At 46.0% G+C, this 25,935-nt stretch overlaps 1 protein-coding gene across 2 annotated transcripts in view; it reads left to right on the top strand.

The window, feature by feature from the left end:
• The window catches only part of CNOT6 (CCR4-NOT transcription complex subunit 6), a 1,957,714-nt gene that overhangs the window by 1,785,393 nt on the left and 146,386 nt on the right, over window positions 1-25,935 (top strand). The window lies entirely within an intron of this gene.

The following is a 25,935-nucleotide window of genomic DNA, read 5'->3' as shown; positions in this document are numbered from 1 at the left end:
AATTTAGTCTTTTAATATCTTTTTTGTGGTAGTTCCTCTTTCCTCCTCCACTTTATCATGGGCATTAGGGTGGTGTTTTGTCTTCCTTCTTTCATTCTTCCCTACAAAAACAAATTGTTGGTTGTAGTTGAGTGGGTTTTAGTGTTCCTGCGTTTGGTACTTTTTCCTGTGTGTCTTAATTGTGTCTGAGAAATCTTTGGGTTTTAAGAGATGCACTCCTTCTGGGCACAAAATACCCAACTCCGATGCCCACAAAAAGTGCGTCTGTTGCTTGGGTCCTTAGCATCTAAGGTCAGCCTGTGATATCTGTGCCACCTTCAATCCCAAGGCAATGCCTGACTGTAGGAATTAATTCTTAAGGGTTTGTTACTTTCCTGTTCATCTTCCTCTCCTGGGGCTCAACCCCCCTCAAAATTATATGGCTCTGACGAGCCTAGGAAAAGAACTTTTCAAAAATCTCCAAGATCTTCCTCTGAACCTCCTCAGAAAATTGTGAAACCGTCAGATCCGTCCGACACACTCAGATCCAATGTCTACATCTTTGTCTGATCCAACAAACATACTTCCCTGCTCAGATCCACAGACAACCTCGGATCCTTCAGAGATAACTAGCCACTTCCTGTCTTCCTTAAACTTCAGTGTCTCATTCTAGGCCTTCGCATCCAACAGCTAGGAGCTGAACACCAGAAAAACAATCACCTTGGTCTCTCCAACCCTTCCAGCCAAGTTATTTTAGATGCATTCAAAACATTCCAGACCAGCTTCCTCAGCCTCATCCAGATCCTCTCGGAGCTTGACAGAGGCCGATATAGACAGGATGGTGCAGAGATTCCTCAAGACTCTGATCCAAATGAGGATTTGTTTTGCCAACTCCATCCTTTCTGGGATCCGTGAGAGTACTGCACAGTCCATTCAATGTCCTCCAATCTGAACCTTAGTTTCGGAGTCCCAGGATCCAAAATATCCAAGAGAGTCTGTCTGATCCAAGGAAGCTTCCTTCCTCATCTCAGATTTCCCTTATCAGCCCTCCTCCGATTTTGTTGGATCAGAGCGGGTCTCTGATCTGAGATGTTGGTGTCTGGTCCAAGGTGGATGGGTTCGGCTCCAACTTGTCAGAACCATCCCGTCCTTTTGGAGCCTCTGCTCCCTACAGGTCGGGTCAGATTCTTTCTGGAGGACGTAGATCTGGGGTTGACCTCATCCTCTCCTCCTCAGTTGCCTTGGCTCCAAGGGAGATGGGATGGGTTTCTTCAGGCCCCATCGGCCTTCCAGGTAGTAGAAAGGGCCTTCTGTGTTCATAGAGAACCACACTCTCAAATTTCAGATCTTCCCTTCATCCCTTGTTGAGTCTGAGTACTGAGCCCATCATTTCTGCTTCAGGTCAGCCTTACCCCAGTGTAGATCAATATGTATGTATACCTTTAAGAAACTTTCTAGGGGCTTGCACAAGTGTATAAATACTGAGTACGTGCAAGCCTGACTGCCATTTTGTAGAAAGCTGTTGAGATGTAAGCATGCATGTCTGTGTAGTCCGTCAGTTAATCAGTTTGTTTATATTTTGTACTGCTGCTATCCATCCTGATGTGGTTCTGTGTAAATGAATCACCCCACCTTTTCATCTTCAATTTTAAAACAAGATGAGCGACATGTTGTCAGAATGGGATTCAGAAATCCAGAGTCAAGACCAGGAGGCACTCAGTTAATGGCGGAGGAATATAGAAAAGTGGATTATCCCTACTGCACGTATAATTTACAAAAAGGTCAGAAATGAATTCCAGGTATCAAAACTTGCTTAAATGATCTCTTATTCGAAAACATATATAACAAAGCACTCAGAATGCTCAAAACAAATTTCTAATTAAACGTAATGTCAAAAACTGTGACATATTGATAAAAGTTTTAGAAATAAATACGAAAATGTTTGAAATAATGTCCGAATTGTATAAAATGTATAAAATAAGGAAATTGACCACATTTTTTGGCTATGAGCTACTTTTTTGCATTAAAGCTGTTTGAGATATCCGAAGTATACAAAGCGTTCGCAAGTTTGCACAGTATTACAGTACAGTTATTTCACAAAATACAGCCATTTCCAAGCATATTTCAAAAAGTACAGTATTTTGAAGAGTTTATTGTGCATTTGAATGTTATTGCAAATGCCTGCTGTGTGTGCATGTTTGTACGTAATTACAAGAGTCGTATTTTCAGTGTGTTTAGACATATTTTGTTGGCATGGCTGAAGAATTTCATAGACCAGCTCCACTTGTATTTGAGAACAGTCGATGCTGTAGATTTGTGGGCAAAGAATGAAGTATTTTGTACTGTTCGGATAAGTGGGTTTTCCATAGAGCTCAAAGTTGACAAAGGTTCTATGTGCAATGTTATGTCAGCAGAAACATTTGCTAGAGTATGTCCTGGTGAGAAGTTTGATTTGGCAGTGTGCAAATCTTGTTGCTTATGGTGGTGAAGAAATTCAGACTGAAGGTTCAGTAGTGCTTTCATGTTACCCTGCTTGGGAACATCTATGACTTTAAATTTTACGTAGTAAAAAGGCATGTACAGCCATTCATTAGGCCCAAGAGACAGTTTGAAAATGGGACTGCTTTTGTTTAATAAGGAAGTGCGCCATGTAAGCTTAAAAGACCACTGTTCTAATTTCGCCCAGTCTTTTTTGTACATATGCTGATCTTCGCAAAGACAAACTAGGCAAGCTATCAGTTACTCCATGAAGTTAAACCCTGAAATCAGCCCAGTTGTCAGACCAGCCAGGAACGTTCCAATAGCTATGCAGAACAGAGTTTGAGGCTGAGCTAGATAAAATGGTGTTGCAAGATAATTTGTCCAGTTTACAAACTGGCTGAACTGGATATCTTCTATGGTGGTAGCTCATAAGAAGAGCTCAGATGATATCAGAATATGTATTGATCCAAGAGATTTGAACAAAGCACTGAAAAGACCTCATACTCCAATGAGTACAGTCGAAGAAGCCACTGCTGTTATACCAAATGCCACTGTTTTTTCTGTCTTCAATGCAGATGTCATTTTGGCAAATTTTGCTGGACAGAAAATCTTCATAGCTAACCACTTTCAGTACTCCTTTTGGCAGGTGCATATTTTTGAGAATGTCATTTGGGATAAATTTTGCCAGTGAAGTCTTCCATCGTGCCATGGAACAAATGTTTTGGGGTATCCAAGTGCTGTTATAGTAGATTATATCCTAATAGGAGGTAGTGGTAAAGTTGAACATGACAAAATCCCCAAAGTTCTGGAAAGAGCACGTGAAGTGAATCTTAAGCTGAAGCCTCAGAAGTGCAAGTTCATGTTAATGAGAAGATGTCCTTCAAGGATGCATCTGCAGTCCTTACAAATGGGTTGTCCTGTCATCAGGCAGCCCTTCGGTCGGCCGGATTCCAAAGTCTGGGTCCGGTTTCGGCTGGTGTCGCACTTCACCCGACGTCATTGCGGCAGTTTTCGAGTATAAAGGCATCAGCCGACGCCATTTTCCTCAGTCTTTCTTGCCACGTGGCGCCCGAAGCAGAAGCTGTTCGCAAGTGCCGGTCGGTCAGATCCAGAGATTACTTCTACCGAATACTACTTCGAAGACTTCTATAAAGCTAAGTACCCCGTTGGGGACTCTTTCTTGCTTCAGCCGATGTCAGAGAAAGTTAATAACTGTTTATCTTGTGGGAAACAAATACCTCATAAAGATTTCCACTCCTATTGTATACATTGTTTAGGCCCAGACCACGACATAGCAGCTTGTCTAGCCTGTGCTTCTTTTAACCGGCGGACGCTGAGACGTCGCTCGGACTTTGCTGAACAGATTTTCGGCTCCGATTTTGCCTACATTATGCCGTCGGATCCTCCGACTACGCAAATAACTAAAAAACGCAAAGAAAAGGACCGACACTCGCGGTCCGTGGTTTCGGCTGAAACCACGGCCAAGCAATCCGCGAGTGTCTCGGTTTCGGCCGAAACCGAGCAAGCGGTTCTTTCTTCAGCCGACAACTTACCTTCTACCGAGGCCTCTTCTATTCTGGTAGAAACGGCTTCTGAAATCCAGCCTTCTGTTGCGATTTCACAGGATTTATCAGACACCATTCCACTAGATATTTCTACTCCTGCACGTGGAGCTGCTAGGCCTCCTCCAGCTATGTCTATTAAGGCCTTTGCCAGGGCTAAAGCAGCCAAAACTTCCAAACCAGTGCCTGCCAAGCCCCCCACTCACAGGCCCAGCACCAGCTCCCATATGCTTTCTTTGGCACAGGATCTCATCACTTTAATCCGTGGATCCCAGCCTCATCCAGACAGGGCCTCTCTCCCTCCTCCAGAAAAGAGGCCTAGAGCAGAGCCCCCTGAGCCAGTAGCCACAGATGATTCTTCTGATGATTCAGAACTTTCTGATCCTCCTGAGGCTTCTTATTCTCCTTACGAAGACTCCGATGCTGAGGAGTCCATCCCTTCAGCCTCTCCTCCTGAGGAATTTTCCTTTGGGGAAACCTTGCATGCTATGAGGGAACAATCCCAGTGGCAGGGCCAAGATTTCTCAGACTCAAGAAAAAGGCTTAGGACCTTTCTACACTTGCCACAGCATAGGCCTTTAGCTATTCCTCCAGTTCTATCTGTTGTTGATGATGTATTTAATGATGCTTGCACTTCTCCTGATACTTTACCTCCGGCTCCTGCTAAACCAGATAGGTACTACAGGGTCCCGGACACTCATCACCACTTATATAAGGCCCCTTTTGCAGATCCAGAGACTATCTCCCAGGGCCCTAAAGCTGTAGCAGCTACTTCTTCTAAAACCCCTCCCTCTGAAAGGGATTCCAGGTCCTTAGAGAGATGGGGTAAAAAAGTCTACACCTCTGCTACTTTGTCAGCTAGAGCTTTGAATTGCCAATTTCATATGATTCAATATCAAGAGTTCATGCTTGACCAATTGACTAAAAAGCTGTCCTCTGATGAATCTTTAGATAAAAACTATGTTCAAGAAATGTTACATAACATTCAGCAGGTTAGTAACCATTCTTTAAAATGTGGCTATGATGCACTGGAGGCTTCCTTTAGATCAGCCATGACGGGCACAGTTATCAGGAGGCATGCATGGTTGAAAGAACAGGCATTGCCAGACCATATTAAATCTAAGCTTTTGGATGCACCTATGGACAAGGTCAATTTATTTGGTGCCCCCGCACAGCAGGTTCTCAAAAAGATGGAAGAGAAAGCAAAATCTGTGCAAACCGTAAAAGATTTCTTACAAGTTCAACCTCCAAGGTTTAGCAGGAATTGGCCCTCCAAGAATTGGTCCTTTCCGGAGTCCTCTAAGGCACAAAGAGGCAGGAATAGGCGCTCTAGAGGCAGAAACCAATCCAGAGGTGCCTATAGGGGTCGTCAGTGGCAGGGTAACAACCAACGAGGCACGGACACAGCCACCACCACTACAACAACTCAATCACAGTGACTTGGTGGCACCGCCTACCAGGGAACAACTAGAAGCACCCTTAGGCGGAAAGCTAACCTTATTTTCAAGAAACTGGCACTGCATTACAAGAGAAAAATGGATTTTGCAAACTATAGACCAAGGTTACAGGTTACATTTCCATACTCTACCAGGAAAGAGAGGAATGCCAAACCTACCACCTACTCAAAGGGCAGAAGCTCTAAAACAAATATCTCAATTATTAAGAATGAGAGCTGTGGAAAAGGTACCATCTATGGAGCAAGGGAAGGATTTTACTCCAGGCTCTTCCTGGTACCAAGAAAAGAAAACAAATGGAGGCCTATTCTAGATCTGTCCGCTCTAAACACATTCCTCATTGTTCCAAAATTCAAAATGCTGACTCTACAGCAGCTTCTTCCCATGCTGGGCAAGGAGTCTTGGCTAGTAACTCTAGATCTCAAGGAGGCATACCTGCACGTCCCCATAAGACCAATTTGCAGAAGATACCTCAGATTTCTTGCAGGATCAGAGCATTATCAATTCTCAGCATTGCCCTTTGGCTTATCTACTGCACCCAGAGTGTTCACGAAATGCCTGGCATCAGTAATCGCTCATTGCAGACTTCAGGGAATTCAAATCTATCCCTACCTGGACGACTGCCTGATACAAGCGGACAACAAAAACAAATTAACAGAAGACTTACAAAGAGTCATCTACCTGCTACAAGCCCTGGGATACACAGTCAATTCAAAAAAGTCAAGGCTGATTCCATCCCAAATAATAACTTTTCTGGGTGCAGAACTGGACACATCAAAACAAATGGCATTTCTAACTGCAGAAAAGAAAGAACAACTTCCTCTCTACTTTTTGGCATTAACAAAGCAGAGCCATCTAACTGCAAGAAAAGTGTTACAAGCTCTAGGCTTCATGGCATCCTGCATAATTCTGGTCCCTCATGCCAGGCTTCATATGAGAAAGCTGCAGTGGTACCTAAAGAATTTGTGGTCTCAGCACAAGCACAGCCTGGAAACCAAAATTCCAATGATACCATGCCTGAAGCAAGAGTTCTTATGGTGGGCTCAGGCCTGTCAATCAAACACAGGACTGCCCTTCAGCAAAAGTCATCCAAGACAAACTATCACGACAGATGCCTCAGACCTTGGTTGGGGGGCACACATGATGGACAAATGCATTCAAGGCCTATGGACTCAAGACCAACTGCATCTGCACATAAATCTAAAAGAAATGATGGCAGTAAAATTGGCAATCCAGGCATTCAGACCTCTTCTCCACGAAGGCCAGCTGTTGATAAGGTCAGACAACACCACAGTTATGTGGTACATCAACAAACAGGGAGGCACATACTCATACCCCCTATGCCAGCTGGCACTAGACCTATGGGATGTGGCTCTGGGTTACAACCTTCAGTTACAGGCAATTCATGTACCAGGGAAGGAAAACATTCTAGCAGACATATTATGGAGAACTATAACAAATGCCCACGAATGGATGCTGCATCCGGACATCTTCAAAGCCATCACAAGAAAATGGGGATTGCCACAAATAGACTTGTTTGCATCCCCATACAATCACCAGTTAAAGAAATTCTGCACAAGGACTTACCACCCACTTGCTTGGAAGGTGGACTCCCTATCCTTCAGTTGGAAAAGCCTGACAGCATACGCATTCCCACCACTTCCTTTGATGCACAAGGTGCTTCTCAAGATCAAAGAGGAACGTCCGAGGATCATTCTGATAGCCCCAGACTGGCCAAGACAACATTGGTACCCACTACTGAGGAGCATGTCCAGGGAACAAATATGGAAACTACCACTGATCCCATTACTGCTGACACAGAACAACTACAACATTCTGCATCCAAGCCTAAAAACTCTGCAGCTAACTGCCTGGAACATTACATGACAGAAATTAACCCACATTTATCCCAATGGGTTAAGGACATAATCCTGGAGGCTCGTAGACCTTCAACAAGAAAGAATTATGCAGCAAAATGGAAAAGATATCTCATCTGGAGCGCTGCAAAAGGGCAAGATGTGACACTGGTGAACATAGCCAACATCTTGGAGTACTTGGCTGAGCTCTACCACACAGGCCTGTCCTATTCCTCCATCAAGATACATGCATCAGCTATTTCAGCACAATACAGCTTGGATCCTCCTGTCTTCTCGCATCCTCTGCTCAGACAGTTTCTGAGGGGAATTAAAAATGTAAAACCTCCCAGGAAACCTCCATTGCCAGCATGGGACTTGAACTTTGTGCTGGAAAAACTGACTCTACCTCCTTTCGAGCCAGCAGCTACAGCAGACTTGCAATACTTATCCTGGAAGACTGCCTTCCTGCTGGCAATAACTTCAGCAAGAAGGGTCTCTGAACTACAAGCATTAATGGCAGTACAACCCTTCCTGATCTTCCATCAAGATAGAGTGTCCATGAGAACAAATCCTATATTTATACCTAAGGTGGTATCCAGAGTCTCTTTAAATCAGGCTATCCACCTTCCTACATTCTTCCCCAATCCACAGAACAGGGGAGAAAAGCTTTTACACACCTTGGATGTACACAGACAATTACGCTACTACCCGGACAGGACAAAAAACAATAGAAAAACTGACCAGCTTCTGGTAGCTTATGCAACAGGAAAAGAAGGAAAACCAATTTCTAAACAGACAATCTCCAAATGGATAGGAAATTGCATTAGATTTTGTTACTCCTACCATGGAAAGAAAACTCCAGAGAACATCAGGCCTCACTCCACAAGGGCCACAGCCACTACCACAGCTTTCTTACGAGGAGTGGCTACCAAGGACATTATAGAGGCTGCTACTTGGACCTCCGTGCATACATTTGCCAAGCATTATAACTTACCTCTATACTCTAGATCCCGTGCTGGCTTTGCCACTGCTGTTTTGCAAGGGATCCTGACTACACCATAATCTATTCTCATTTCCTCCTCCCCTAGTTTAGCTATGGTATTCTACCCATTTGTAAGGACTGCAGATGCATCCTTGAAGGACATAGTACAGTTTTGTACCTACCATAAATGTAGATGTCCGAGAGGAATGCATCTGCAGTCAGGATTACCCTCCCTCCTTCCCCTCTGAGGTGCTCCTAGGGTACTTACCAATCTTCAGCTAGCTTGGGGGGGATCTATTATGGTGTATTTGTTTGTATATATGTACATACATGTTTATTTTGTGTGTTTGCTCTCTATTATTTGGAAACTTTGGCATTTATCCAAATTTAGCCTACCAAGAGGGCACCTGGCATCTGGGGCAAGAAACACTGAGGAAAATGGCGTCGGCTGATGCCTTTATACCCGAAAACTGCCGCAATGACGTCGGGTGAAGTGCGACACCAGCCGAAGCCGGACCCAGACTTTGGAATCCGGCCGACCGAAGGGCTGCCTGATGACAGGACAACCCATTTGTAAGGACTGCAGATGCATTCCTCTCGGACATCTACATTTATGGTAGGTACAAAACTGTACTTTACTTATGTTGGTCATTTATTTACCAGTTCAGGTTTACGACAAGATCCTTCCAAGCAAACAGCTGTTCTTGAGATGCCAGCTCCAGACAGTGCTGAAGCCCTACAACGTTTTCTTGACATGGTTAACTACCTAGGCAAGTTCAATCCAGACTTGAGCCAAATTTCAGCACCGCTTAGAGCGGACATGTAAAGATGTGTCTTGGTCATGGTTAGAACAACACCAGAAAGCATTTGATTTCCTGAAACAGAGACTTGGCAGTCCAACTCTCAGATAACTATGATTTTCACAAACCAGTTATTCTTTCTTGTGTTGCTTTGAAGTTTGGTCTTGGTACAGTCATTCTTTGAGGGTAGACCAGTAGCCATTGCGTCCAGAACTCTAACCCAAACTGAAATGCACTGTGCTTAGATAAAGAGCTCTTGGCAATTGTGTTTGCATGCTCGAAGTTCCATGATTATATTTATGGCCGCCCTATCTCGATTGAAACATATCACCAACCTCTTGTCGCTATTATGAGAAAGCCTATGCATACAGTTCCAGCTAGATTGTAACTCATGATGCTTATATTACAAAAGTATCATTTCAGTCTTGTCTACACAAAAAGCAAACTTCTTTATCTTGCTGGTACTTTATCCAGATCATCCAGAAATACCACTGGACAGCATGAAAATGAGAAACTTGATTTTGAAATTATGGAAGTGAGCAATTTTTCTTCCACGTGTCTTGACTAGCTTAGAAGTCATACAGCCTTAGATCCAGTTCTTCAGAAGCTCAACCACTTCAGTCAAGGATGACCGTCAAAGCAATCTTGTTTACCAGTAGACCTGCAACCATATTTTTCTTATGAAGATGAGATCTTGTTTTGACAGCAGTATCATCATGAAAGATCCAAAAGTGATTTGTTCCAAAGTTCTTGCAACAAGAGTATATTACCATTTTGCATCGTGGCCACCCAGGAACTGATGCTACCAAAAGTGCGAGATGATTAGTATTTTGGCCTTTTATGTCTGCTGGAGTGCCTTCTCTGTGGAGTCTGCATGTCCTCCCCGTGGTCAAGTGACATAAAGACATGCAGGTAGGTGCGTGCGTGAATGGGTGTGCCTTCTTTGAAGGTTGAGCATCAGGCTGGCAACTCGGCACCATAAAAATCCACTGCCAATCATTAGCGGACTGGAGTTCCGCTGTGGCGACACCTAACCAGGAAAAGCCGAAAGACTTTGTCAAGGGACATTGAGAGAGTACTTTCATCTTGTTCTGTATGTGATGGTACTAAGTCACATCAACAGAACCACTTCAGCTAAATCAGATTCCTGAACTTCCTGGGTCAACAGTAGCTACAGACAGTTTTGAATGGAATGGTCAACACTACTTGGTGTTGACTGTTATTCAAATTATTTTGAGATTGACCTAATCTAGCGTTCAGTACTGTCATTACTAAGATGGTGTCATTTTGCAGTCCATGGTAGTCTGCACAGTTATTTTTGACAGTGGTACACAGTTTACAAGCCAGCAGTTTGAGATTTACTGAAGAGTGGGACTTTACTCATGTTACGAGTAGCCCTGAATATCTGCAGTCAAATGGTTTGGCGGAACGTGTGGCTCAAAGTCAAAATGAGACAAATAGCTATGTTTTCTTGAATCTCAGAAATGTTCTTTGTGATAAACATCTTGGTTACCAGAACCACATTACCAATTAGTAGCACATTAATGGTTCCATGTATTAAGAACAACAAATCAACTAAAGCCCATCTGTTGAAGAAGCACTTATCCCAGAAGTCCTATTATGATAAAACCAGCAAACCGCTCAATCCATTACGAGAGAGGGCGATAGTGAGGAGGTTTTGATCAGATTGGAGTTGTGAAAAGTGAGTGTCCAGAGCAGAGATTGTATATTGTGGAATCACAAGGAGTGTAATTTAGGTGGAATCAGAAGCATTTGGTCCTGGTGTCCAAGCCTGTATTGCAATATCATTCCTGCAAAAGAGACTCGGTATGTCAGAGTGAGTTATCCAGTGTTCCAGTTCAGAGGACGTTATATCCCTGTTGCTGAGAAGAATCCCGAAATTCCTGAAGAAAGTTGTTCACCTGTGACTGTCCCTGTTGCTAAACCCAGTTCTGATTGCTAAGTCACTAGATCAGGTAGCATTTCCAGGCCATGTTCCAGATACACGGCAACTTTGGGCATAAACGTTTATTTCGGGTCTATATTAGAACATCGAAGTTTCAGAACTTTGAATGTTCTATTATCGACCCCTATTCAGCGAAAGCTGAAAATAGCGAAGTTACAGAAAACCAAATTCTTTCCTAGGGAAAGAATTTGGTTATCATTCCTAATAAACTTCACTATTTTCAGCACTGTGGTGGAAAGTTACGGGTCTGGTTCGGATAAGTGTGCGATTGTGTGGATGTGAGGGTTAGGGTGGAGTGGTGAGTTAGGTTTAGAGCGCGGGTGAGGTGTGTGTGCGATGGTGACGGACCTTAAGGTTTGGGTTAAGGTAGGTGAGTAGACAGTGGTGTATGTACAGTTTAGTGTAGGATTAGATGTAAGATTTTAGGTGCATGTGTGTGGACTGCTGTTTGGTGTGTTTGGGTTGGTGTGTATGTGTTTTGGAACAGCAAATTTTTTTCCCTAGGAAAAAATTTGCTGTTCTGAATTTTTGATAAGTTATTCACTTAATAGGGGTCGATATTAGAACATTTGAAGTTCTGAAACTTTGATGTTCTAATATAGACGCTTTGTTTCTTGTCTGTACAATTGCATGTTTCTTTTCAAAAGTCATTGTGTTGTTGGTAATTCATTAAAGAGGAAGGATGTAGATCAGTATGTATATATACCTTTAAGAAGCTTACCATGGACTTGCACAAGTGTATAAATACTGAGCATGTGCAAGCCTGACTGCTGTTTTGTAGTAAGCTGGAGATGTAATGTCTGTGTAGTCTGTCCATTAGTCAGTTTGTTTTTATTTTGTACTGTTACTACCCATCCTGATATGTTTGTGTAATAAAGCATATAAACGAACAACCCTACCTGTTCATCTTCAGTGGTAAAATGAAACAAGCGACACCCGGGAAGCCTCCATGCTCTCCTCCTTGAGGGGTTTCCTTCCAGCACCTCTCCTGAATACCCCACGGAAGAGGTTCTGTGGAAGACTGTATGCAAAAGGGAGGCACATAGTCTCCCTGAGGAAGGCTCCTAATTGAAGACACCAACTTTGCAGGAGAAAGGATCCCTTCGAACTCCACCTGACAATGTCATGGAAATCCTTAGAAGGTTGACTGGTCTGCCTAACCTCCTCCTCCTCCTGAAGTGTCTGGGCTCATCTACGTCTTGGGTGACAATCCCCATGGTGGACAGACTGTATATAGTTTCCCACCAGACACTGTTGAACCAATCCCCAGACGCTCAAATAAATTTCTAGTTCCGCAGCAGGCAGAACTCATTGGAGTAAAGGTGACCCCGTTGATGCCATTGTTGTGGCAGCAGCCATCAGAAAGGAGCTAGCTCAGCAGTGCTCCTCTGTCCATCCACCGAATAGGAAGGTCAAAGTGCTAGGCAATTGTCCATCCATCAAATAGGAAGTTCAAAGCGCTAGGCAGTTGTCCATCCACCGAATAGGAAGTTCAAAGCGCTAGGCAATTGTCCATCCATCAAATAGGAAGTTCAAAGCGCTAGACAATTGTCCATCCACCGAATAGGAAGTTCAAAGGACTAGGTAATTGTCCCTCAAGCAAACAGTTGTAAACCTGATTTTCAGCCGTTTGGGCTAGTCTTGCTGCAACCTCTCTGCTTATCCCCTAAACAAGTACATTAAGTATTTTGCTCTGATCCCGTCTTCAGGGGAGTCCTTGGGGGATGCTCTGGGTCACAATTGCCCCCCCCCCCCCGTCTCTTGTATGTCTACCCCCCTCTAACTTTGAGAAGTTTCCACAGAAAATCATCAGGCTGAAGAGCTCTGTCATTCTCGTTGCACTCATCAGATATGGTGGTTCTTTCTCTGATCTCATCTGAAATATCTTCCATGAATTGTGAAGCCCAGTTGAGATCACCCATGTCATCCATCACGGATCCAGCACCCGAATCTCCACACTCTCAAGCTAACTGCATGGTTTCTCCACTTCCTGTGATTGTACAAAGGTCCAGGCTCACTTCCCCCATTTGTGACATAATTTTGGCTTCCCTGAAGGCTTCCTTTCACTAATTCTATAGAAGCAAATGGAAAAGATTTTCAACACGGGCTTCCAAAGAGAATATTGATCCTTTTTCAGCTCCTACTTCAGCCAATCCTGCTTTTCCTTACTACCCATTAAGGAAGGGGTGAGTTTTTCTACTGTTAAACTTCACTTGGTAGCCATATCCAATTTTCACCGTGGAAGTGAATAATTTTTGTCATCTTCCAAGTTATGCAAAGTTTTTGTAAAAAGAATCGTTCTGCTTAGACCTCCCATATAAAAGATCCCTCTCCTGCTTGGGATCTTATGGTTATTCTTCAGGGACTGACCCAGAAACCCTTTGAACTATCAAACAATTGATATGAAATTTTTCTTGGAAAAAACATCCTTTTGGTAGGTATTACCTCAGCAAAATGAATTTTAGAGCTGCAGGCCTAGTCTGCCAAGCCTCCTTATATCATTTCCATAAAGATAGGGTGTCCCTCCGAACCACTCCTTCCTTTATGGCTAAAATTAGTCGGTCCATACAATTGCCACTCTTCTTGGCGAATTTGTCTAATAAGGGCGATTATTTGTTGCATTTTCTTGATGTTCATAGACAACTACATTTCTGTCTTCACAGAACAAGACAGTACAGAAAATCTGACCATCTGTGTCTTTCCCCTAACCGTTTAGGTCAAGCAGTCTCTAAAATTACCCTGGCCAAATGGATTACTGACTGTATTTTGCTAATTTATTCTCAAAATGGTTTGGAATTGCCTTGTCGTCCTAGAGCCCATTGTACCAGATCTATGGTAACTTCATCTGCATTTTCTTCCAGAGCTTCTGTTGATTTGTGCTGCAGCCATTTGGTTAGACTCCTAGGATTATAGGAGGTTACTAGACTATTGGCCCTGACCCCCTTATAAGCCTAGCCAAGAGTTTAGCCCATGTTTAGACAAGTCAGCACCCAATGCTCCTGTCCAGTAGGGACATGGGTGGAATACCTTTGTTACACATTACAAATTGGACATTGTCTCCTGAAGCACAGCTTCCTTTGGTTCAACAGTGCTCTGGCATATCCTTCCATGAGTTGCGTAGTTGGGGACTGTGACTCATCAGTGATGAAGAATGAAAAGGGGAACATCAGATGTAGGTGTTGTGTACTTACCATAACTTGGCACCTGTTGTCCGTTTTCATTCTTTCTCATGTTACCTCCCAGTCATCTCTCAGCTTTGTCACTTCTAGAAGAATCTTTGGATGATATTGGAACCTTCGTGTACCTCATTTGCGCCTCAGTCTTTTCTGTCTGTCCTCTCTAATCCAGTAAAGCAGTGAGGCAGAGAACTCGAGCTGAGGAGTTGGGGATGGTGTAGAGTGTTATGGGTAGGGGGAGGAGAAATTAGATGTTTCTACAGCTATATTGCATTGCTTTCTTGAGGGCTCTGAGCTTTTGTACTCTCCCTGTAGTAGAGAATACTGCAACAGTGATGTGGCAGGACGTAGTACAGCTGTGTAAAATCGTACCTTTTGTACTCTCCCTGTAGTAGAGAATACTGCAACAGTGATGTGGCAGGACGTAGTACAGCTGTGTAAAATCGTACCTTTTGTACTCTGTAGTAGAGAATACTGCAACAGTGATGTGGCAGGATGTAGTACAGCTGTGTAAAATCGTACCTTTTGTACTCTCCCTGTAGTAGAGAATACTGCAACAGTGATGTGGCAGGACGTAGTACAGCTGTGTAAAATCATACCGTAACAGTAGATGTTCTTCTCTGCACTGTGGCAGTATTTGCTCCCTCGCTCCATCCCAGCTCCCCCTTCTGCTTTTACTCTTTCCTTTTTCTCCTTCTGAATGCACATGATACTCCTATTTCCTAGGACTGTTCCTCCTGGGACTCTTCATTTCTGAGGTCCATATGTGTTACCTTTTATGCTCTGTGCCTTGAGCAGGGAGCATACACATGTTGTACAATGTCTGTAAAATCCTAATGCTTTGGTATACTGGCTGGACATTGGGCTTCCCATGGCATGAGTCCCTTTAGTGAAGAATACTGCAACAGTGAAGAGAAGGACATCTACTGTTATGGTAAGATTTTACACAACTGTACTTTCCATTCATCTCCCTGTGTTTTTCCCCAATTTTTCCAGCAAAGGTGAGTAGCTTCTGCATTGTTTTAAACATGCATATGCAATTGAGGTTTTTATATGGACTGGTCCAAAGCTTTCATAAAATCAAGTCCATTGTTTGTCTCTCTCTGAAATTCCAGGTTGGTTCACCTAGGTCTAAAGTGACCTTGTCCAAGTGGCTATCAAATTGGGAGAAGCCTTTCACTCAAGCCTAAGGGTCCTTCAGCAAGGACTGTGGCTACTTCTACTGCTTTCCTTTCTAGAGTGTCAATGGATGAAGTTTGTGAGGGCACAACTTGGCTGCATCACCACACTTTTGTGCCTCACTATAAGCTGTGGATATTCAGTCTAAATCCAGGGCTTCCTTTGGCTCCACTGTGCTGTGGAATATCCCTTCCTTAGTTCCTGCCTGAGGAATTTTTTTTGTGGCTGGGGACTTTGTCCCTGGTTGAAGCCAGATGGAGCAAACAGTATGCGATACAAACGATCTGAAGTAGGAACTTCATTTGTCAGCAACCTTTGGGATACGGATCCGATCTCGGATCCGAGCCGGCAACTTTTACCACAGCATAGATCCAAGCTCCTAGCTCCTCCCTTTACCCATAATCCCCTGCCAACCCTAACTGACCCCAGATCTAGTTTGCTGCTCTTCAAGCCAACAAGCTGGATTTTGAGCTCCTGGTGTTTGGAAGGGTTTTTTTGTGAAAAAAGCTAAGAATTTTTGTATTTTCTTGTGTGATTGAGTAAGTTTGTGTAGGTTCCCTCTTAAATATCTATTTTTTTGTTAAAATTTTTTCCTCCCTGCCCTCGCTGTTCCGTAGTGTGTGTTTGTGGTGTGTTAGGGGCCTAGTGAGTGTGGTTTACTTTAGATATGTCGGAGGCCCCTAAAGCCATCTTTTCAAAATGTACCGAGTGTGGCCATAAGTTCTCACTGGCAGATGGCCACACTCGTTGAGTTAGGTGCCTTGGGGTTGAACATCTTTCTTCGGGATGCACGATTTGTGCAGCGTTCATCCCCAGGGCACTTGAGGACCGGAGATCGAAGCTGATTCTGGCGGGCTTTTTGCCCCCGGACTCGGCTCCGACCTCCGGTTCTTCGGTGGCCACTACCCAGTCCTCGGTAGAGACCACCCCTGCCTCCCTTCCTCCGGTCGGGACTCAACCTCCCGTTTTGGCTCCGGAGGATAGGGAGGCCGGGAACTCAAAGGAAGGAGAAGCGCCATAAGCGGCGGGCCGAGGACTCTTCCTCGGCCCCGCCCGCCAAGCGGGCTTCTCCTTCCAGGGTTTCTGGATCGCCTCCTCGTCGGCTCCGGTCCCCTTGTTTTTCACTGGGACCTGGGGAGGAGGCAACCCAGTCCCCGTCGAGGTCATCGAGGTGTCACTCTAGGGCTGCCTCGGTGGCCTCTTCGAGGTCTACTTTTAGTATGTCAGATGCAAACATGGACCGGATGATAAGGAGGTTCTTCCAGGCCCAGCTGCAGATGGGAGTGCTCTTGCCCCCCCCCCCCCCAGGAAGGAGCTCGACCCCTTTTTTTGCCCCAATCGCTCCTTCTCTGTCCCGCTTCCTGGGTTCGGAGCACTCGGAGCCGAGCCGCGTCGGATCCGGGGGGGGTGTCGGAGCTGACAGTACTAGTTACTTCGGCTCCGACTGGTCCCTCGAGTTTGTCTGATCTGACCTCTTAGAGCCGTGGGCGGAGCTTCGGATCCAAGGGACTTTGTGTGACTTCGGCTCCGTCCCGGTCGGAGCACACGGGTCCTTCGGATCCGGGGGTCTCGGCTCCGGATCCAGTCCCTGCTTCGGATCCGAGTGGGAGCCGACTCTCGGAGTCTATTGAGAGTAGCTCCCCCCCGGCTTTCGCGGTGGTGGAAAGGGCACTGTTGAGTGTATCCGGACCCCCCCCGGTCCTGGCTTCGGCTCCTCCCTGCACTCCCTCTCAGCTGGTCCGGGCTCCCATCACCCGGCCTTTGGGACAGCCTGCTTTGACATCTCTGGGTGTTCCTGCGGAACGTGATATTGCTGGTGAGTCTTCCTTGGACAGCCCCCCCGAAGAGGTCCCTCACAAAGCCAAGTGTAAGAGGATGCACATGGACTCCCTGAGTCCCTTACCGAAGATACGGACTTAGATGAAGGGGAAGGCTCCCCAAGGTCACCCCCCCGAGGATGTCTCCTTTGGAGACATCATGGAGATGCTCAGGATTGGGGGGGGGGTGGTCTGCCCCTAAGGCTTTCTCCGATAAGTCCGTATTCCTAGAGGCGTTCGAAGCAGGGCCATCTACCTCTTGGGTGTCCCCTCCCCGCAATCCCCTGGTGGACCTTATTGCCTCCAGGGCTTGGAAGGAGCCGGACACTGTGGAGCCTATCCCCAAGCACCCGGACAGGATCCTGAGTCCCCCTGCTGAGAGAACCCACTGGAGCAGAGGTCCCCCTGTGGATGCCATGTTGGTGGCAGCGGCCACCAAGAGAGAGAGCTTGCTCAGGAGAGCTCTGCGGTCCACCCTCCGAATAAGGACTCTCAAGCGATGGACCGCCTGGGGAAGCGGGTCTTTAGTTCAGCAACCTTCTCCATGAGAGCACTGAACTATATGGCACACATCATCCGGATGCAGCGGGATCTAATAAAAGAATTCACTGCATCCCCCCCAGAGTCCATGTCGGAAGGAGGCAAGCATCTGTACTCCTCCCGAATGTCTACTCTACGCTCAGTTTCTAATACCTCTATGCGGCTCTTGTCACACGCCACTAAAGGAGCCGCTAGAGCTGGCGGAGCCGGCCTGGTAATCTGGCGTCAGGCCTGGCTCCGACACTGTGACTTCTCGGAACCCTTTAAGGCGTCATTCGCGAATGCCCCCTTTGATGGTTCTGCACTTTTTGGCAAAACCGTTTGCGACGCCTTAGTCCAGAGCGAGAAACACGGGAAGACGTTGTCTGCCGTCGGAGGCCGCTTCTCTGCTCCCCAGAGGTCCTTTTCTAAGAACCAAAAGGGTCAGAAGATGTGGTTCCGAAACTCACATCAGTCCCAGTCTGCTCCGGACAACCAGTCCTCTCGTGGCAGAGGAGGACAGGGAGGACGCCACCCAAGAGGCAGAGGGGGTCCCAGAAACTTTGGGTCCAGAGAAACCTTCTCTGAGAGGCCCACGCAGAACCCCTGAGGGGTTGCCCGGCTGCTCCACTCTGGACGCAGTCGGGGGGGCTCTTTCGAAGCACCTAGCAATGTGGGAGTCCATAACAACAGATCGCTGGGTGCTAAGCATTATATCCAGAGGTTACCAAATTCCCTTTATTGTAACCCCCAAAATCAGAAGCCTCCCCGACGTGCCACCCAATCAGAGGGAGGCAGCTGCTACAGAAATCCAGCAGCTTTTACAAAAAAGAGCCGTCCAACCCGTCCCCCCAGATCAGTTCGGATCGGGGTTTTACTCCAGGTTCTTTCTGGTGCCAAAAAAGATGGGGGACTTGAGACCCATCCTCGATCTCTGTCTCCTGAACTTGGCAGTACCCAAAGAAAAGTTCAGAATGGTCACCTTACAATCTATTCTCCCCCTATTACGGGAGAACGATTGGATGTGCTCAGTAGACCTCAAGGATGCGTACTACCACGTTCTAGTGGACAGACGCTCCAGGAGGTTCCTCCGCTTGCGGCTGGGAGCCAGTCATTTCCAGTTCAGGGCCCTACCTTTCGGTCTCACCTCAGCCCCCAGGGTGTTCACCAAAGTCTTGGCGGTCATAGCGGCCCACCTGAGGCTTCAGGGAATTCAGGTCTTTCCGTACCTGGACGACTGGCTCCTCATCGCTCCAACAAGGCATCTACTCTGTTCAGGCAGGGATTACTTCCTCGACCTTGCTCCACGTCTAGGGTTAACTATCAACATGACCAAATCTTCTCTAGTCCCCTCACAGGTGATAGATTTTATAGGGGCCAGATTGGATTCCAGTGTAATGCTTGCCTTCTTAACCCCCGATCGGCTTCAGAACCTGAGGTTGCATGTCAAGGCCATTCTCATTCTTTCCGCTCCACCTGCGGAATTGATCCTGAGGGCTCTAGGGTCCATGGCGGCTATTCCTCTACTAACCCTAGCCCGCCTAAATATGAGGGTTCTGCAATGGACCCTCCAAGTACAATGGTCCCTGCCTCATCCTATTCCCCTAAGCAGGGCTTGCAGAACTTCGCTCGTGGTGGCTCCAGTCCCAGAGTCTCCACATGGGGCGACCATTTTCGATGCCTTCCCCCGTCGCCACAGTGACCACGGATGCCTCTCGCCTGGGGTGGGGGGGCATTATTCAGGCAGAACAGTCCAAGGCACGTGAAACGACACAGAGACCTCCTTGCATATCAATGTCCTAGAGATGAGGGTGGTGCTTTTGACGTTGCAGGCACTTCACAGCCTTCTACCGATTGAGACAATTGCAGTACAGATGGACAACATGTCAGCTGTCTGGTACATCAAAAAAACGGGGGGAACCAGGTCTTATCCCCTTTGTCGCGAGGCCATGAGAGTGTGGGAATGGGCGATTTCCACCAACCGCTTTCTTATTGCAACGCACATTCCAGGACGGTCCAACATTCTAGCAGACAGGCTCAGTCGTTCGATCCTGACTCCGTACGAATGGTCTCTCAATCCCCTAGTAGCGAAACAAATATTTGCCCTATGGGGGCAACCCTGTTGCGATCTTTTTGCCTCTCCTTCAAATACCAAATGCAACAGTTACTTCGCTCTAATTCCCCTCAGGGGGAGTCCCCGAGAGAGTCTCTAGTACATGCTTGGCCTCGTCTCCTTTACGCTTATCCCCTGTTGCCCATGATGCTGAAACTCCTACAGAAAGCCAGTCGGCTGGGGAGCAAAATGATCCTCATTGCCCCATTCTGGCCTCGTCAAACATGGTTCCCGTACCTGTGGTCTCACCTAATTCATCCACCATGGATTCTAGATCCAATCCCAGATCTCATTACCCACCCTCTGGGTCTCCAGACCCCCAACCTGGTCAACCTCAAGCTGACGGCTCGGTTGCTCCAGTTCCACTCCTGATTAGGACTCCCGGAATCTCCTCACCAGTCAAAGCCATCCTAGTAGCAGCACATAAACCTTCCACCAGAAGACCAGAAGAGTCTATCGAAGCAAGTGGAAATGTTTCTCTATCTGGGCGGCGCACCATCACTTGGATCCTTTCACGGCGCCTCTCACGTCGGTTTTGGAGTTCTTAACTACCCTTTTTCATCAGGGGGCTAGCTGCTCTACAGTCAAGGTACAACTGGCAGCGATTTCGCATTATCATGTAGGACATGAATCAGGCCCTCTGACTGCTAAGCTTTGTAAAGCGTTCTTCAAGGGTACTTTCCTTCTCAGACCTCCAGTCAGGGAGGTAGTACCCCCATGGGATTTGTCCTTGGTCCTCCAAGCCTTGACTAGCCCCCCTTTCGAGCCAGCGGCCACGGTTGATCTTAAATATCTCTTGGAAAACAGCCTTCTTAGTGGCCATTACTTCAGCTAAAAGGGTTTCTGAACTCCATTAATCTTCCCGTGTTCTTTCCCCATTACCAGAACAAAGGAGAATATAAACTGCATTCCTTGGATCTGCACAGACAATTACGTTTTTATACTCATTGAACTGCTGGTCATAGGCAATCCGACCAGCTGTTTGTCTCCTTTGCCAAAACAAGTTTAGGCAAGTCAATTTCTAAAGCTACTCTATCATGGTGGATACCTAATTGTATCCTCTTAGCATACCAGAGTTCGGGAAGGCCTGCACCTCAAGGGGTTCGAGCTCATTCTACTAGGGCCGTCGCTGCTTCGGCATCTTTTAAATCTAGGGTTCCCTTAGATGATATTTGTTCCGCAGCCACTTGGGCCTCATCTCATACTTTTATCAGCCATTACAAACTGGATGTCGTCTCCAGAGGTAGGGTGTCCTTTGGCTCTGCAGTGCTCCGGAATGTTCTTCCATAAAGGCCACCCAGGATTCAGGTAGCTGGGGACTCTGTCCCAAATGAAGTTCCTACTTCAGATTTAGAAGTTATGTACTCACCATAACGTTCCATCTGAGTAGGTATCTTCATTTGTCTGCAACCATTCCCCCCTCCTTCCCCCTGACCTTTAGGATCTGTCTTGGATTAGCCCCTTCTGGGGCACCTTTACATTGCTTATATCGGGCAAACTTGATCTGAGGTCAGTTAGGGTTGGCAGGGGATTATGGGTAAAGGGAGGAGCTAGGAGCTCGGACCTATGCTGTGGTAAAAGTTGCCGGCTCGGATCCGAGATCGGATCCGTATCCCAAAGGTTGCAGACAAATGAAGATACCTACTCAGATGGAACGTTATGGTGAGTACATAACTTCTAATTATCTACTTAACCGCTCGTGTTGCCTCTCTCTGTTTCAACCTTTCCCCACCTTTTGATTGGTTTGGCAAACTTCACTTAATGACCAGACAGGGGAGGTCATTTGTTACTTATTTTTGGAGTCCCACATCCTCCTTAAGGGAGTTTTTTTTTTTTTTTTTTTATGTTGGAAGTGGTTGTCAAGAGGCAAACTCACTCTGAGGATTAGGGTGAGGAGTGAGGATTTGTGGGTAAGGAAGGCAGAGCCTGGCAAGTTTGACGTCTGAAGAAAATGGCAGTGTGTGATCCGAAAAGCACAAGTTGAACCAGACTGAGACAACATGGATCCATCGTTTGGGGTAAGTGAATAACTTTTGTTTTTATCATGGTTTGTTATGCAGTTAGCCAAAAGTTCTAAATATTTTCTGTTTTTCTTAATGGAATCATAAAGTTTATAACACTATTGTGTATTAGGATTCTAAAAATGTAGACATCTTTCTCAAATTATAAATCTGTATTAATATTTATTGAAATTCTTAAAATGTTTAAGTAAAAAAAAAAGGAAAGATAAACAGTAATGGTCCCCTGACTCTGGGGGATAGCGAAGCAATGCCCTTATGTCTTGGGTTCTTGAAGAAACAGGCTGTGGATGATAGGAATGAGTGACAGATGCCCACTTTACTGCCCTGGGGGAGGGAGTAGTGCTTCCATTTAGCCAGTCACTTACCATGAAAATGAGGGCTTGCAGGAGACTAGAATGCCTAGGCCCAGGGGCATGGACTTGGGAATCCCAAGTAGATGACAGTAGCTGTCCTTGCATGTGGGTGGTGGCATGTATGTGCAAGGAGAGGGCATATGACTTTGCAGTGACATGTGTGCTCACATCAGACACCAGGAGCATGGATGAGGCCTTATCAGAAACTTCCTCATTTTCGTAAGGCATACAAGGCCACAGACTGCCTTCAGGACTCCCTGTAAGATGGCATCTCCAGTTGGCTGTTGCCTGCATCTCTTATGATCTTCGTGTTTCACTGTTGCCGTCATCACACTTGGGTTATCTGCCTGCAGGTAGTCCTCAGTAGGCCCGAATACCAAAGACATAATATTTCTGCGTCAGTTGCTGTCGCTTCAGGACTGATGTCAGGTCGTCAGGGGTATTAAAACAGTCAGCCGACACCATTACTTCAGTCTTTCTTGCTGAGGAGCCCGAAGCAGAAGCAGTTCACCCGAGTCCCAGTCAGCCGCTACCTGAGTTTTCGTTTCCGAATTGAATCATCCTGAAGTCTTCTAAAGCTAAGTACCCCATTGGGGATCCTTTTTTCTTGCTCTAACCGATGTCAGAAAAAGTTAATTGTCAAGCCTGTGGAAAGCAAATACCACACCGAGATTTCCATTCTTACTGCATCATCTGTTTAGGCCCAGACCATGACGTCCCTCGCTGTCGGTTTTGTGCTTTGCTCAACGCCAGAACTATTTGTCGTCAGGCCCTTATTGTCACTAAATACTTTCGCTCTCATTCTCCGTATTCCGAAATGGTTTGTTAGCCGTCCGACTACCGATCTTCCGAAAAAACGTAAGGATAAAGACGCAGACCGCACAGGTCCAGAACTGCTGACGACACTTCGTTAAGCTAGTCGCCAGTTCGCTGGTACTCAGTGATGCGCTTTTGCAGCCCCTGATGCCCGCTTCGATGATTCGCAGGCTGATACTGAGACCCGTTTGGAGTACAGTGTGCCACAAGACTTTTCTTTGACCACGGAACCTACTGATGTCTCTACCTTGGATGAGTCTGGAGCCGATGAGCAGGCACCGGCTTCTGTTGAAGTTCATTGCATTACCGATACCCGACAAAAACAGACGACCCAATCTCAAGCACCTGCTTCCTTGCCACAATCTCAAATGCTTAAAATGGCAAAATACCTGATCACGCTGATTAAGGGAAGACAGCCTTCCCCTGCTAAGAGAAAGAGACCTGTCCCCAGCAACTTTAACTGACCAAGTGTCCGACTCTGACGTTTCTGAATATGAAGACATGCCTTATCTGCTTATGAGGATTCAGATGCAGAGGAATCCATTCCCTCTGCTTCCCCTCCAGAGGATTTCTCTTTTGGTGAAGCCCTTCATACTTAGAGAGCATTTCCACTGGGAATGCCAGGATTATCTTCAGCCCAAAAAGAGACTCAGAGAATTTTTAGATCTGCCACAACATAGACTTTTAGCTATCTCTCCTGTTCTGGATGTTGTGGATGATGTCTTTATGATATCCAGTCTGACTCCTGATAATTTACTCCCTGCTCCAAGGAAACCAGATAGGTACTACAGAGTCCCTGACTCTAACATATTTCTTTTTAGAAATCCTACTACTGACCCAGAGGTAATTTCCCAAGTGCCTAAAGGTATAAAAGCAACTACAGCTAAGAATCCCACCCATTTGGACAGGGATTCCTGAGCTTTAGACAGATGAGGTAAAAAAACGTATACACCTCTGCAACTCTAGCCATTTAGGGCATTGAATTGACAATTTCACATGCTGAAGTACCAGCAACATATTATGGAACTTAAGCAAAAATGATCTACCTTTACAGACTGTGCAGAAGATAAAGAATTGCAGGAGCTTATGCATTCTGCAAGCCAAGTCAGCAAGCATATTTTTCAATGTGGGTTTGACGCCCTAGAAGCATCTTGCAGGGCAGCAGTCAGTGGTTCTGTACTGAGAAGACATGCTTGGCTTAAGGAACAGACCTTGCCAGACCATGTCAAATCAAAATTACTAGAAGCTCCTTTGAATAAGGACAATTTGTTTGGCACCAAACCAAAAGAGGTTCTAAAAAAGATGGAAGAAAAAGTTAAGTCTATGCAGACAGTCAAAGATTTTTTGCAGGTGCAGCCTCCAAGATTCAGTAGGTATTGCCCCTTGAAACATTGGTCCTTTCCAGCCCCCTCAAGGCCATCTCAAACTAGACCCAGGGGAAATAGACCCCCCCCAGATTACAGTCTGAGTATGCAGAGATCTAAGCAATGGAGTACCTCCACTTCTAAAACAGGGAGCTAGGCCACCCCTTATGGAAAGAATTCACAATGACTTGTCAACACCACTCCTCACCTTTGCCCAAGTGTTCGTGCATCTAGGAGGAAACCTTGCCCTCCATGCAAAACAAACTGGATCTCCATCACCAAATAGGTCCTCAACATTGTATCCCAGGGATACAAATTTTACTTCCACACACTGCCAACCCTGAAAGGGGTTCCCAGACTTTCCTCCAAACAAGTGGGCAGAGGCACAAAACCATGTTCAATCCCTGCTCTCCATAAGGGCAATTCAACCTGTTCCTGCAGAACAGATAGGTCAAGGGTTTTATTCCAGACTTTTCCAGGTACCTAGAAAAGAGGGCACTTGGTGCCCAATCCTAGATATTTCCATTCTAAACACCTTCCTGGTGCTTCCAAAATTCAAAATGCTCACCCTTCAACAGCTTCCTCCTATGCTGTCCAAAGAGGACCGGTTAGCCACTCTAGACCTAAAAGAAGCCTATCTGCACATCCCTATCAGGGAATCATGCATGAAATATCTATGTATCAAGGCAGGAGCTATGCATTATCAGTTCTCTGCACTTCCCTTTGGCTTATCCACTGCTCCCAGCGTCTTTACAAAATACCTGGCTCCAGTCATTGCCTATTGCAGACAGAGAAAAATTCAAATGTACCCTTACTTGGACGATTGCCTGATTCAAGCATGACAGTCAAGAAAAGCTGATGCAGCACCTGACATTTGTAAAGAACCTTCTGATATCCCTGGGGTACACTATCAACGAAAATAAATCAAAACTAGTCCCCAGTCAAAAGATTGTATTCCTGGGAGCAAGCTTGGACACAGCCTCCCAGATGACATTCCTGACTCCAGGAAAAACAAGCCTATCTAACAGGCTGCTTCACTCAAATGGCCACCAGAACTCAGCTATCTGCAAGGAAAATCCTGCAGGCTGTAGGGTTCATGGCTTCTTGCATTCTACTAATTCCATATGCCATATTGCATATGAGGAAACTTCAGTGGTACTTTGGTGCCAACATTTTCAGAACCTGGAAACCATCATACCTTGTCTAAAGAGTTTCTTTAGTGGGCAGCAGCATGCAACCACAACAAGGGGCTTCCCTTTACACAACCCCACACCGCCCAGACCCTAATCACAGACGCATCAGACTGCCTGGGGGGGCGCATCTGTGGGACAAGTGCATTCAGGGCCACTGGAGCCCAAGTCAAATTCATCTGCACATCAACCAAAAAGAGATGCTAGCTGTTCAGCATGCCCAAGACAGCCTTCAGATCCCTACTCTCACCTGGACCCCTGCTAATAAAAACAGACAACACCACGGTTATGTGGTACCATCAGCAAG

Source organism: Protopterus annectens, chromosome 4.part0, assembly GCF_019279795.1.
Source record: "Protopterus annectens isolate FY-2018-M chromosome 4.part0, PAN1.0, whole genome shotgun sequence".
NCBI lineage: Eukaryota > Metazoa > Chordata > Ceratodontiformes > Protopteridae > Protopterus > Protopterus annectens.
Note: the sequence above shows the minus strand (reverse complement) of the source record. Positions and strands in the feature narration are given on the sequence as shown.